Here is a 13,044-nt window from a genome sequence, read left to right on the forward strand (position 1 = left end):
GTAATAATCTATCTAGCAAATCCTTTTTATTCGGAATAGGGTATCGGATCCATTTTAAAACTTTATTAAGGGGTTTATAATTGATGACTAATCGAGGAACACCTCGTTCTTGTTCAGCATTTTTATTAACATAGAAAGCAGAACAACTCCAAGGAGAAGAACTAGGACGTATTAATTTCTTTTGGAGTAGTTTGTCTATCTCTGTTTGACATGTTTGTAATAGTTCAGTATTCATTTGAATTGGCCTGGCTTTAGTTGGTATTTTTGTTTCATTAAAACTGGGTTCATATGGTAATTCTACTATATGTTGTTTCCTATGCCAAAAGGCATTGGGTAATTCGTTACATATTTCTTTTTCAATAAAACTCTTAAGATGTTGTATTTTTTGTATTATTTCAGGAGATTGGAGGTTTTCGCTTATAAGCTTATGTTTGATTTCCAATTGTAAAGATCCTAAAAAGTTTTCTTTATTTTTCATATCCTGTTTAACAGTATTTATTTCTTTAATTTTTGGTTTATCAATAAATTCAAATTTAATAGGTGTACCATGTGTATTTGTTTCAAGACCTGTATGGGAAACTGTAACTGGATATAATAAAGTAAGAAAAGGGACTCCTAGGATTACAGCTTGGCTGAGTCCTTTAACCATGATAAATGGAGTAGGGAAGCAATGTCCTTCCGTACATATTTTTGCATTTGAAAGTTTGTATTTGATAAATAGTCTACTACCATCGGCTGTATTAAGGATTTGGGTAGTTTTATCAAAATATTTGGTAGGAACGAGTCCTTCATTAAGACAATTTAAATCAGCTCCTGAATCTATCAATGCTAAGGATTGAAACTCGAATTCATCATTTATCACTATAGTTATTAATACAAACCATTTTTGGGTTATTACTTTATTTATGATGTTAACCGAATGTTTATTAGATGAAGATTCACCATATTTTATTTGTTCTAAATAATCGTTGGGATGATATGATTTGAGTAAATGATCGAATTCTACTGTATCTTCTTCAGTGTGTACTTCGGAAGTATTATTATGTAGTTCGAGGATTTGAATCCTTGTTTTTAATTGGGATAATTCTATTTTTACAGTATTGACTTCGGCTTTTAGATCAGCAATAGTGGGTTCCTTCTGGGTAGCTTCATGCTGACTAATTCTTTTCATAATATCAGAAAAATTGTAATTATCAGGAGGTTTTACCAATGGTATATGTTTTGTTTTTGATTTAGTTAGATTAATAAATTGAGTAATTATTTCCCTTTTTTCATTGGGATCGGATATTTTTTCTATCAAATCTAGAATAAGATTATCTTCTTTTGTTAATGTATGAATATCAGATGAAATAGGGCATCTACATATTTCATTATCATTCTCTGTATCCGAGCTACTATTTGACCAATAAAAATCGTCATTATGTATTGTACCTATAAAGGAAGTATCACTACTAGAAGAAGTAGTATCCGAACTTGTACTATCTGAATCATATAATTGAATAATATCGTAGATTTTATTTCTAATGGATTCGTCTAAAGTAATCGAGTCTAATTTTTGTTTAACTTTACATTGGCTTTTGTAATGGCCTACTTTTCCGCATTTATAACAAACAGGTAATTTTTTCTTATTTTGAAATGATTTAGAAGCAAAGCGTTTGGTAAATTTCTTATATTTTTTCTGTTTAGTTGGAAAAGATTTATAAGTTTTATCAGGTTTATCTCGATGTTTTTTCTTTTTATATACTTTATGTATTTTATACGGTTTGGTTTTATCTATATGTCCTTGATCCATATGATAGCCAAATTGTTGGCAGAAATCACCTAATTCTTTTTTGCCACTTAAATTCTGTTTATCGAGTTGTTTTTTAAGTTTTAGGTCTGTGCATAGGGCTAAACCTTCAGCACATATTTCTGAAGATAATTCACCTAAGGTATATTGGGAATAGTTTATAATACCACTATTTTTATTTTTGAGACGTTCTTTTACTTTTTCAGCAAAGAGATAGGGTAGTCCTGCTATAAATTTTTCTTTCCAATGATCAAGATGACTATCTTCTCGTATCAGTAGTCGGGAGAAAAAGACGTCTTTATACCATTTATAATGTGACAATGTTGGACATCTTAGATTAGATAAAAGATCAGCAGTTCTTGCTGCAAGTATTGATGTATTTCCTATAAAATGAAGAGCAATTGTGTATATTAAGGAGTTTACAGCATCACTCTCAGAATATACCATATCTTGGTTATGCTCATTTTTGGCTGTCCATTGTCTAGTATTTGTTAATATTTGTTGTTTTGTTTGATCATTTAAATATGAATCCCACCATCCTCTCAGCCATCCAGTGAAGCCTGAGACTATAGCTTTGGCTATTTCTTGGTCATGGCTTCCAGCCATCTTACAGGCAGATGCATACATGGTCATATGTTTCATTGTATCCAGGATCCTATGATCAGAGATACCGTCTATATTCCAATCTATGATGGTTCTTCCAGAATATGTAGAAGTATGACTAGTTAGGTCTTCTTCTAATTGTATATCAACAGGAGTTGGTCTTTTATAATATGGGCGAGCATTTATTGGTTGCCAATTTTTACTATAATTAATCCGATTGATGTTTTCTGGAGTTAGTTGGATTTCTGAAAATGCCTTTTGCATATTTTGTATTGTATTGGCAATTGATGGTCCTATAGATGGTTCTATGGTTTCATTGGTTTGGAAAAGTGTTTCTTCTTGTAGTGTCATAGTATCATGTTCAGGGATTTTTTCTTTTCCTTTAGTACCATCTGGGAGAATAGGAGCGGATATTACTATTGTTGGCTTGGGTTCTTTTATTTCTAATTTTGATAATTTAGAAATTAATTGTCCCATAAGAGTAGTATTATCTTCGCCTATAAGAAATTTTTCTTTATTCAAATCAGGAGGTGGTTTGAAAAATAATTGTTTTTTCTCTTTGTGACTAGGTGGTTGTAATAAATTTTCTATTCTATTTGATTGTTTTCCAAGGGTATGAAGATAGAGGTTTGTATAATTGTTTTGTTCAATTATGTGTGGAAGTAATTCTATACGAGGTATATTAGCATTATTCAATTTGTAAGGTGTGGCTACTGTTTCATAGACTACTATTTGGGTAGATGGCGATCCTTCAGTTTGTTCTGAAGCTTTTGGTACTGTAGTTGCCATCCCTTGTATTTTCAGACTTTGTTCTGGAGGGTGTATGGATTTGATTGATTTTCCCTCTGTTGTATTAAAGGTAGTGTATTGAGTTTCTACTGTGTTTAATTCAAACTCAGGAATTGGGATATTATGTTTTTTAAGAGTCCCTTAACCAATCGAAAAAACATTTTCCTTTGTTTCCTTTTTGTCTCCAACTATTGAACTGGGAATGGAATAGTTCTACTAATCTAGGTTTGAATTCTTTGACATACCATTTTCTAATATTATCGTTATCTGGAGATAAAAAGTCATTTATAATATCCTCCTTTGTAAATGTTTCTTCAAGTTGTAATACTTGGATAAATCCTGATTCAGCTTGTTCATATTGAGGTATGATAATATTATCAGATGTTCGTAGAAATCCGTCTATCTGTGGTTTTGAAACTGGAGTAGCTGATATGTGAGAATTCCGATCATAGGTTGTAATGGATTATCGTGGGGGTTCTAAACCTCTGAAAGAATGGTTGCTTATGGTTTCTGATGTGGATGTCCTATCAGGAATTCTATTATTTGTTGTAAATTGGATTTCAATTTTTCCATCCGTATATTCTGTAATTCTGTCTGGGATATTTTGAGTAGGATTTTGTGAAGATGGTTGGTTGTCATTGTGAATAGCCCAGGTATGTGGTAGGACTATATCTGACCATGATATTGTTTTTGGTATGATCGTATTTGACTTTTCTATATTGGTTTGAAAGAATATTGTTTGTCCTCTATTATCTATTTGGAGTATATTTGGACATAAAGTGTTCATTACCTTATAGTATATTCTATAAACAATGGCTATGTTTTGGGAACCTAGCATCATATCAAATCCTTGCGTTTTGAGATTTAAAGATAAAACATTTAATATGTTTGGGTCAGTTAATGATACGGAATAATTTGGAAAGCAATTAAAATATATTGGTCCACTACATAAACTAGTTTCAACCATTCCTAATAACGAATCTGAAAATTTGTTATGTCTAGTATCTCGTAAACAAACTAGAATAGAATTATTTAATCCTAACCTGGTTAAAGGTTTAACTGCTACTTGTATTAAACCTATATGTAAATATTTATAATTCTTATTTTGATGAACTTGTAATATTTTTTTAGATAGTAATTGAAAATCTTCTTGATTACTAGTAACAGAAAGAGTTTCCTCTACTGTTTTTATGGCATATCCGACTTTGAGGTCGAACGTACTCTTTTTGTAAATATCAGATATGATGCAACAACTTTAAAAAATATCATATATGATGCAACAACTTTAAAAAATATCATATATGATGCAACAACTTTAAAAAATCTCTTATGGCCATTTGTTTGATCCAAATTTTGAAATATACCCTCTATCCATTTTAATGAACAATCGCAAAAAAGAAAAAATTAAAAACATAACTTAGAAAGTATTTTTTAGCCCAATTAACATAGGCCGTTCATTTTGGTGAGATGCTTAGATCTAGGCCTTAAAAGTATTTTTCATTTCCAATTTTTTTGGATGGCTTTATTATCATTAGATGAACAATGTTAAAAAAAAAAAAAAAATGATTTCTAGTTTATAAAGTCTAAGATTTTGAAATTCACAAAATGAATGGTCTAGATTCGTTTTTGGAGATGACTCATTTTGACCATATATATATATATATAAAGTAATGATCATGTAGGACCTTCCCCACCCATGTGCAGCACCCCAAAGGGTCACCATTAAAATTTGTACGGATTTATAAAAAAGTTATCACATGGGTGTATGACTTAACTTTTCTATAGATCCATGTCAAATTTAATGATGATCCTTTGAGGTCGTATACCATTTATTATATATATATATATATATATATATATATATATATATATATATATATATATATATATATATATATATTTATTATTTTTATTTTTATTATTTTTATTTTGTTAAAAGTAACCACTAAGTATTTCTTCTCTAGATAGTTCCATACTTTTCTATAAATCTGTGTTAAATTTAATGACGATCTTTTAAGGTCGTATACTATATATATATATATATATATATTATTTTATTTTTTTATTTTGTTAAAAGTAACTACTGAGTATTTTTTCTCTAAGCAAAGTTCCCCATGCATTACGTGCCTAAACCCAAGAAATGAACATAGATTAAATTTTGCCTTTTCTTCCAAGGAGCAATGCCTATCCGCAAAGATTCTCCTGCCAAAATAGTGTTGCAATTGCCATTCTCCAAAATTGTGGATGCCATCTGGCAGCTTGAACTTGGTTATGGGGCAAAAACACTAAATTTGTAATTTGTGGGAAAAATAACTTGTAACAAGCAAATAAACAGTCGATGATCAAGAATTATATTGTTCATTTTTTCATATTTATGTGGTTCATCTTTTCTGGCTACATCATAGAAGAAAGAGATAAAAAATCAACTAATAAGTAATAGTGTATACCCATTTGATCTATGAAATATAAGACATGAAGGTGCTTCCATATAAAAAGCACTCTTTCCATAATTCACTCTTTAATGTGGGACCACGCCCCTACCATTTTATCTCTTTATCTATTTCAACCAATGGTTTAAAAAACGGATCGGTGCCCCAGATCGGGCTTCCAAAAAATTGATCCGGATCGGCGAATCGGCGATCCGAATCGTCAGAATAAAGCTTAAAAAAAATCCAAAAAAATTATTAAAATTCATTATAAATATTATTTTTTAGGAATTCAATAAGAAATGAGGGTACTCCATTAAGAATTTTCATGTTTTTGAATGAATATGGGAATATTGATATGTTCTTTCCCTGCATGAACCGCCATTCAGCATTTAATTTACATCACACAAAAGGATAAACATATAATTATCATGGAATAAGTATATCAACATACATGGACTACAATAAAGCATAAAATTAGTAACATATGATTTAAAAATAAAATGATAAACGACGTTATTGTTCTTCTTGGTCACGTTGGTGCCATTGATTGAATTCGTTTAACAATTCATTGATTCGATCTAAAAACGAATCATCGATATTAGCAGGCGTCTGACTATTCTCAAATCCTTGAGTGTTAGTGTTTTGTTGTGTTCCCAATCTAAAATCCCCGAAGATTGTCCATCCTTCATGCTCACCTGCACTGTCGTGCTCATCCCTACACTGTTGCTGTTGGGACTCGATATGTGAATAATATGGCTGGGATAGGGTGGCCTCAGAATCATCATCTCTCTCATTTTCTCTTTGAATAATATGGATTAAAAAAAAAAAAACAAATTTTCAAAAAAATCGATCATGGATTAAAAAAAAAAAATCACAAATTTTCAAAAAATTCTATCATGGATTACAAAAAAAAATTCAATAATGGATTAAAAAAAAAAATCACAAATTTTCAAAAATTTTTATCATGAATTACAAAAAAAAATTCGATCATGGATTAAAAAACAAAAAGCACAAATTTTCAAAAAATTCAATCATGGATTACAAAAAATTCGATCATGGATTACATAAAATTCGATCATGGATTACAAAAAAAAGACAAACAAAAAAAAACAAAAAATTCAATCGTGGATTACAAAAAAAGAAAAAAACAATTCGATCATGGATTACAAAAAATTCAATCATGGATTACAAAAAACTCTATCATGGGTTACAACAAAAGCAAAAAACAAAAAATTCGATCATGGATTACAAAAAAAAAAAACAAACATTTCGATCATGGATTACAAAACAAAAACAAACATTTCGATCATGTATTACAAAACATTCGATCATGGATTACAAAAATTCTATCATGGATTACAAAAAATTCAATCATGGATTACAAAAAACTCTATCATGGGTTACAACAAAAGCAAAAAACAAAAAATTCGATCATGGATTACAAAAAAAAAAACAAACATTTCGATCATGGATTACAAAAACAAAACAAACATTTCGATCATGTATTACAAAACATTTGATCATGGATTACAAAAATTCTATCATGGGTTACAAAAACAAAAAAAAAACAAAAAATTCGATCATGGATTACAAAAAAAAAAAAACAATTCGATCATGGATTACAAAAAAATTGATCAAGTATTACAAAAAAATATATCATGGATTACAAAAAAAAAAAAAAATCCGTACGGGACTCGCCGATTCACTGTAGGGACTCGTCGCTTCCGTATAGTGAATCGGAGAGTCACTGTACAGAATCGTCTGGTTCTCTCTAGAACCGGACGATTCCCGTTTTTTTCGCCGATTCGATCCATCCATGGCGATTCCCGAGTCGAACCGGGCAAGTCCGGTTCGACTCGGCGTTTTTTTAAACACTAATTTCAACCTTAGGTAAAATTATACACAACTCAATACAAGGAACCATCTAGAGTGACCTAGTGGATAAATTAGGAGTGCAGAAACAATAAGTGCAAGTGGCGCAGAGATTGCAATTGCGTTAGAAGGTAGCAATTGATTAGATCAAACAAGTTTGACTGGGCACAACATATAAGCTATTAGTCCGAAAGGACCATGGAGAGCAACCAAAATCCAAAGACCACCTAACAAAAATCTCTTTGTGCTTCAAGACCCATGGTGGCAACAAAGGATATGCTAAAATATTGGAGTAGAAATTGCAAGGCGATTAAAAAATTATGTTATTTTAAATTGGAACTAGCTAATAGCATACTATGAAGTTACAAAGGTTGTACCTATGAATCACACTCTTAAAAAATAAGTACAAGGAAAAGCAATAGACCTGACCAACCTACAAAAACCAAGCAGTCCCTTTGTTGCAAGTCATCCATAATATCAAATAAATCATTATCCTCTCTTTAAAAAACCTTCCAAGTGTTATAGTCGTAGGGATCTTTCTATTAAACTATAAGGCTTATATTCCTAGGGCCACTATATGTCTCTTCACGTATTAGAGTGTTTCGATACAAGTTGATATGTCTTGAGAGACTCAATTTCATCAAGAGGGGTTTGACTGCCATGCCTTGGTGAAACATCATCAAATTATATTGAAATAATGAGAAACTTTGCATAAACCATTATTTGGCCCTTATATGCCTTTGATCCAAAAATCATTAAAATTGGATATTATTTGATATATCTCCTTGCCTATTGTTAATCAATATTGGCGAAAACCTTTGGGATAACTTTGTTTGAGGTGGGGTAACCTTTCTCGTAGGGTTTTAGGTTATTTGGAGATGATTTACCCATCTTATAGACTCGTTGTCAGTTAAGTCCCATATGTCGCCTATCAGGCATATATACAGGAGACTAGGGGTGGCAATGCATCAAGTCAGGTGCGGACTCAGACTCGAAGTTACCGGACCTGGACCTGAAAATATAATGTGGGACCCAGATCTGGACTTGACTGAACTTGATTGGACCCAACCCAAACATTAAAATATCTATATATTTTAATATATTTTAATTTATTCTCATAAATTGAGAAATGCTGGACACCAATTCTGACCCAAACCCGGACCGGAATAGTGTTCAGGTCCAAGATTTGGACCCAGACCCAACGGGTCAGGTCCAATTTTTGGACCCATACACGGACCGGTCTATATGCCAAATCCTGGGTTGGGCGTGGGTACATAGCCACTCCTATAGGAGACAAGATGGCTTGCGGTCACTAAAATTGAGATCTATCTTAATCTAAATAGAGTTTTCTCATAGAAGCATTACTAATAGAATCCTGACTCTGAGCCTTATCGACCATAAGAGGGTGATGGTATAAAGATTACTCATGTGAAAACGGTTAAAGATGCAACAAAAGTAAAAAAATGTTTAAGTATTTTTAACCAATCGATCCTCGTATCTCCTAGGATGTGGATTTTTGCCACCCAATTTGGTGCAGATGTTCGTCGTGGCATGGTCAATTTAAATGGTGCAAGCGATTTTGGTATGCAATGCTTTGCTTTGTAGCTCAGCTAAGCAACAAAAACACCTCAATTTTGATGGGGCATATATCTGTCAATATCCCCAAATGAGATTCAATTTAGATAATTGGATTTGTTCTTTGAGTCGTCTACCTATATGTCAAATTTCATAGCCAAAGGACTTATCAATAGAGATTTACCCAAAAAAACGAAAAGACTTATCAATAGAGAGAAGCATCTTTGGAAGCAGGACATGGCGGAGCACGCAGACAGGCGTAACCGAAGGAGCTGCATGAATAAGTGTTTCCGTAGATTTTCTCATGTCAAGGACTTACGTCAAAATGTTTTTTTGTTTTGACTTCAAATTCAAAAGTCATCACATAGATCCAATGCTTGTCTATTTGAGTGCTTGATATTTAGGACCTCCGATAAGATCTCAAAGTGAACTAAGACACAGGTCGCCACCTTACATTTGAGAAAATTTTAGAAATAAAAAATAATAACAAGTCATCAGATCATCGAGGGGCAAACTTTAAAAAGTTAAAAACCATGAAGAGACTGGACCTGCACATAATATTTGAAAGAAATATGGCTTTTCGGAGAAAGTTTATATACAAGGCTCTAAACAATCAAATTAAGGTGCACCTCAAAAATTTAACTAGAAGAGGTTATTTTGATGGTCAATATCCTCAAACTGATCATCTCAATTTCAAGATGCACGACATGATAAAACAAAAGGGATTTCAAGTTTTTGAAAATAGTGCACCTTGTAATGCAGTTTTGGACGGTCGATTTTCAAGATTTCACGTTTTCATACATCTGCTCGACACAATGTTTGTGAAGCTTTAAATTTTTAATTATAGATGAAAATATAATTTAAGGCTATCACAAAAATTTCCAGTATTGAAACCCTGTTTTTTTACACTATTTGAATGTGCTTTTTACTTTGATTGTTTAGAAACTCGGCCTTATAGAAACCGCACCCTTCATATTTTCTCATTTGTTTCGGTGCACGGACGTAAAAAAAAGAAAAAGCACACAAAATAAAATTTTTATTAGTCTTGCCACTCTCGCCACTGCTTTCTCTCTCTCTCCCTCCCTCGCTGCGACTTCATGTGCTTTATCTTAATCTAAAAAAAAAAAAGTGAGATATAATATTAAACAACAGTAAAAATAGTACTACATGAACTGAAAATGGAAAGTAACAAAAGCCACTAATTTTGGATTATATATTTCTAAACAATTAGAAAGGAACAACAAAGAAGAGAGCACAAACAATGTTGAATTTTTCATCCTTAACATAGTATGGCCACAAATCAGATGAATGAGAAAACCTAGTGAGTATTGATGAATCTTGATGAAAATATCAAAAATAAGGAGTAATCTCCACTCTTTCACACCCAGCAATAGTGTTAGCAGAATCTGGTAGTTTGCATCGGCACAGCGGGCACGATCTGTTGTAGTCTAGCAGCCACTTCAAGATACAGTTGCTATGGAATCTGTGATTACATGGCATCATCCATGCCTCAGTGTTAGCAACAAATCCACAAAGACACACACTGCAATCTTCTTGCTCTCCATCCTCTATCTCGATCTTGTTAAGGTGCTTGATTGTTTGGATAATGCAATCGAGACGGCGTCGATATTCTTGAACATCTTGAACACTAGTTTCATCGATGTACTTGTTTGAAAACTCTTGTTGAACCCTCACCAACAGGTACACCTTACTTATGTTTATACGGGGAAGAAGATCTGGCGTAATGCCCTCTAATTCCTTCCAAATAAGACTCCGAAGCAGCGGCATTATGTCTCCAAAGAAGCACCTGGACTCATATACGTCCCTGAATCTGTTGGACATGATGCGGCCCAAGTCATCAATGGTTGTAGTTCATCAACAGATGTGTGTATGGCACATTCGTCGAACCGTAGCGGTTCTTCCCCCACCCTCGTGCTTTCGATCGATTCGGGCCATGTGCTTCCTCTTTGAACTGTATGCTGACGGGAATATTTGTATTTTCCATAGTATGGCCATCGGGAAAGTAGGCGAGCCATGTCTCAAGGAAAAATTCAGACCAGATTTCTCTGAAATCGTTGATAGTCATGCCTTGAACCAAATCAATCCCTGGACCACAGTGTGGGTTGCTGAGATAGAGAATTAAAAAAAATAAGAAGATGGAATTGAGGTTAATGGAAGAGAGAGCAGGGGAGGTGTTTAAAGGGATTTGATAATATTAGGGAGGGAGGGAGGGAGAAAGAGAATACCTGATGTGATGAAATAAGATTCAAATTAGGGAGGGTGAGAGAGATAGAATACGTGATGTGATGAAATAAGAGAGCCGTGCGGTGGTGATAAGAGAAGGGATATTAAGGAATGAATTATATATTTTTGGATCTCTTGAAAAGCACTCCAAAATTTTGTCATCAAAGACTTCTCTCTGGACACGCAAAGTAAGAACTAAAAAAAAAAAAAAATATTTAGAGAGAGAGAGAGAGCTTCAGATGCGCAACATTTATAGGTTAAAATCTATTCTTTTCATTATTAGCAATATTCCCATTCATATTTATCTATCCTAACAATGGGGAGTAGCACTGCACTTTTAAATGATATTTGCAAGCAGCTACGGGTGGTCCAAACAATTCATGCTCTTCGTGGTAAACCCAAATGTTTTTTTTTTTTATATATTTTAATTTTAATTTTTTCACCCCAATGTTTTTATTTTTTTATATTTTAAATTTAATTTTTTTTTACAAATATAAATCATGTCAAATTTTAAACATATATTCTTCTCACCGATGCGTATCTAATAAAAATATTAAAAAAATAATTCATAAAATATAAATTTACCAAAATACACTGAAATGTTTCAGGGGTATTTTAATAAAAAAACTAAAAACATTAAAAAAATAATTCACAAAATATAAATTGATTAAAATACACTGAAATGTTTCAGGGGTATTTGATAAAAAAAAATAAAAATATTAAAAAAATAATTCACAAAATATAAATTGATTAAAATACACCTAAATGTTTCCGGGGTATTATATTAAAAAAATAATTCACAAATATAAATTGACCAATATATACTTAAATGTTTTCGAGGTATTTTGGTTAAAAAAAATAAGGGATTTGTGTTTTTTTTGGTAATTCAATGGGGAAGATAGGCCTACTTGATTTTTCAAATAATTTGGGGGTGAGTTTTTATTTTTGAATGTGTTATTGGATGGTATCAGTGAGAATAGAAACCACAATTTTGTAAATAGGGTGTGGGGCTGCTACTACTACCACCGCGACCCAGCCACTTTCCCAAACAAGGGATTTGTTTGTAATGTGATTTTGAATGTTTTTGCCAAAATCCCCAAACGAGGGATTTGTTTGTAATGTGTTTTTTAATGTTTTTAATTATTTTGGCAATGATTGGAAAGTGTTTTGTCCGAGAATACTTATTTTTACATTTTCCCATCGTTTTTGAAAATTTTCAAAAATACACCCAAGAAGATTTAGATTTTTTAAAATCTATTTTTTTCTACTAATTTTCAACTTTATTTTATATGTGCTTTGTTTAATCAAGCTTTAAGTATTCTTTTTTTTTTTTTTGTAGATTGTTTTATATTTGTTTGAAGAGAAATGATCCTATAAGATCATCATCCATCCATGTGTGTAGGACCCTAAAGAATCATCATTAAATTTGGCACAGATATTTAGAAAAGTTAAGTCCCTCACCCATGGGATAACTTTTTTAAAGATCCGTATCAAATTTAATGGTTACCCTTTGGGGTCCTACACACATGGGTGAGAGAGGGTCCTATAGGATCATTACTCTTGTTTGAATACCTGTCGGTTTGATTGGTTGAACTAGCCGATTTATCAGTTGCTCACAGCTACATATGAGCTCAATAGCTCATATAGAATCTCGGTCGATCTGACAGTTACTAACTTATTTCGTATTTGAATTTTTAATTATTTTCTACCAATCCAAATTACATAAAATTTTAAGCGTCTATT

Source organism: Amborella trichopoda, chromosome 12 (assembly GCF_054954075.1).
Source record: "Amborella trichopoda isolate Santa Cruz 75 chromosome 12, AtrichopodaSantaCruz75HAP2 v2.0, whole genome shotgun sequence".
NCBI lineage: Eukaryota > Viridiplantae > Streptophyta > Magnoliopsida > Amborellales > Amborellaceae > Amborella > Amborella trichopoda.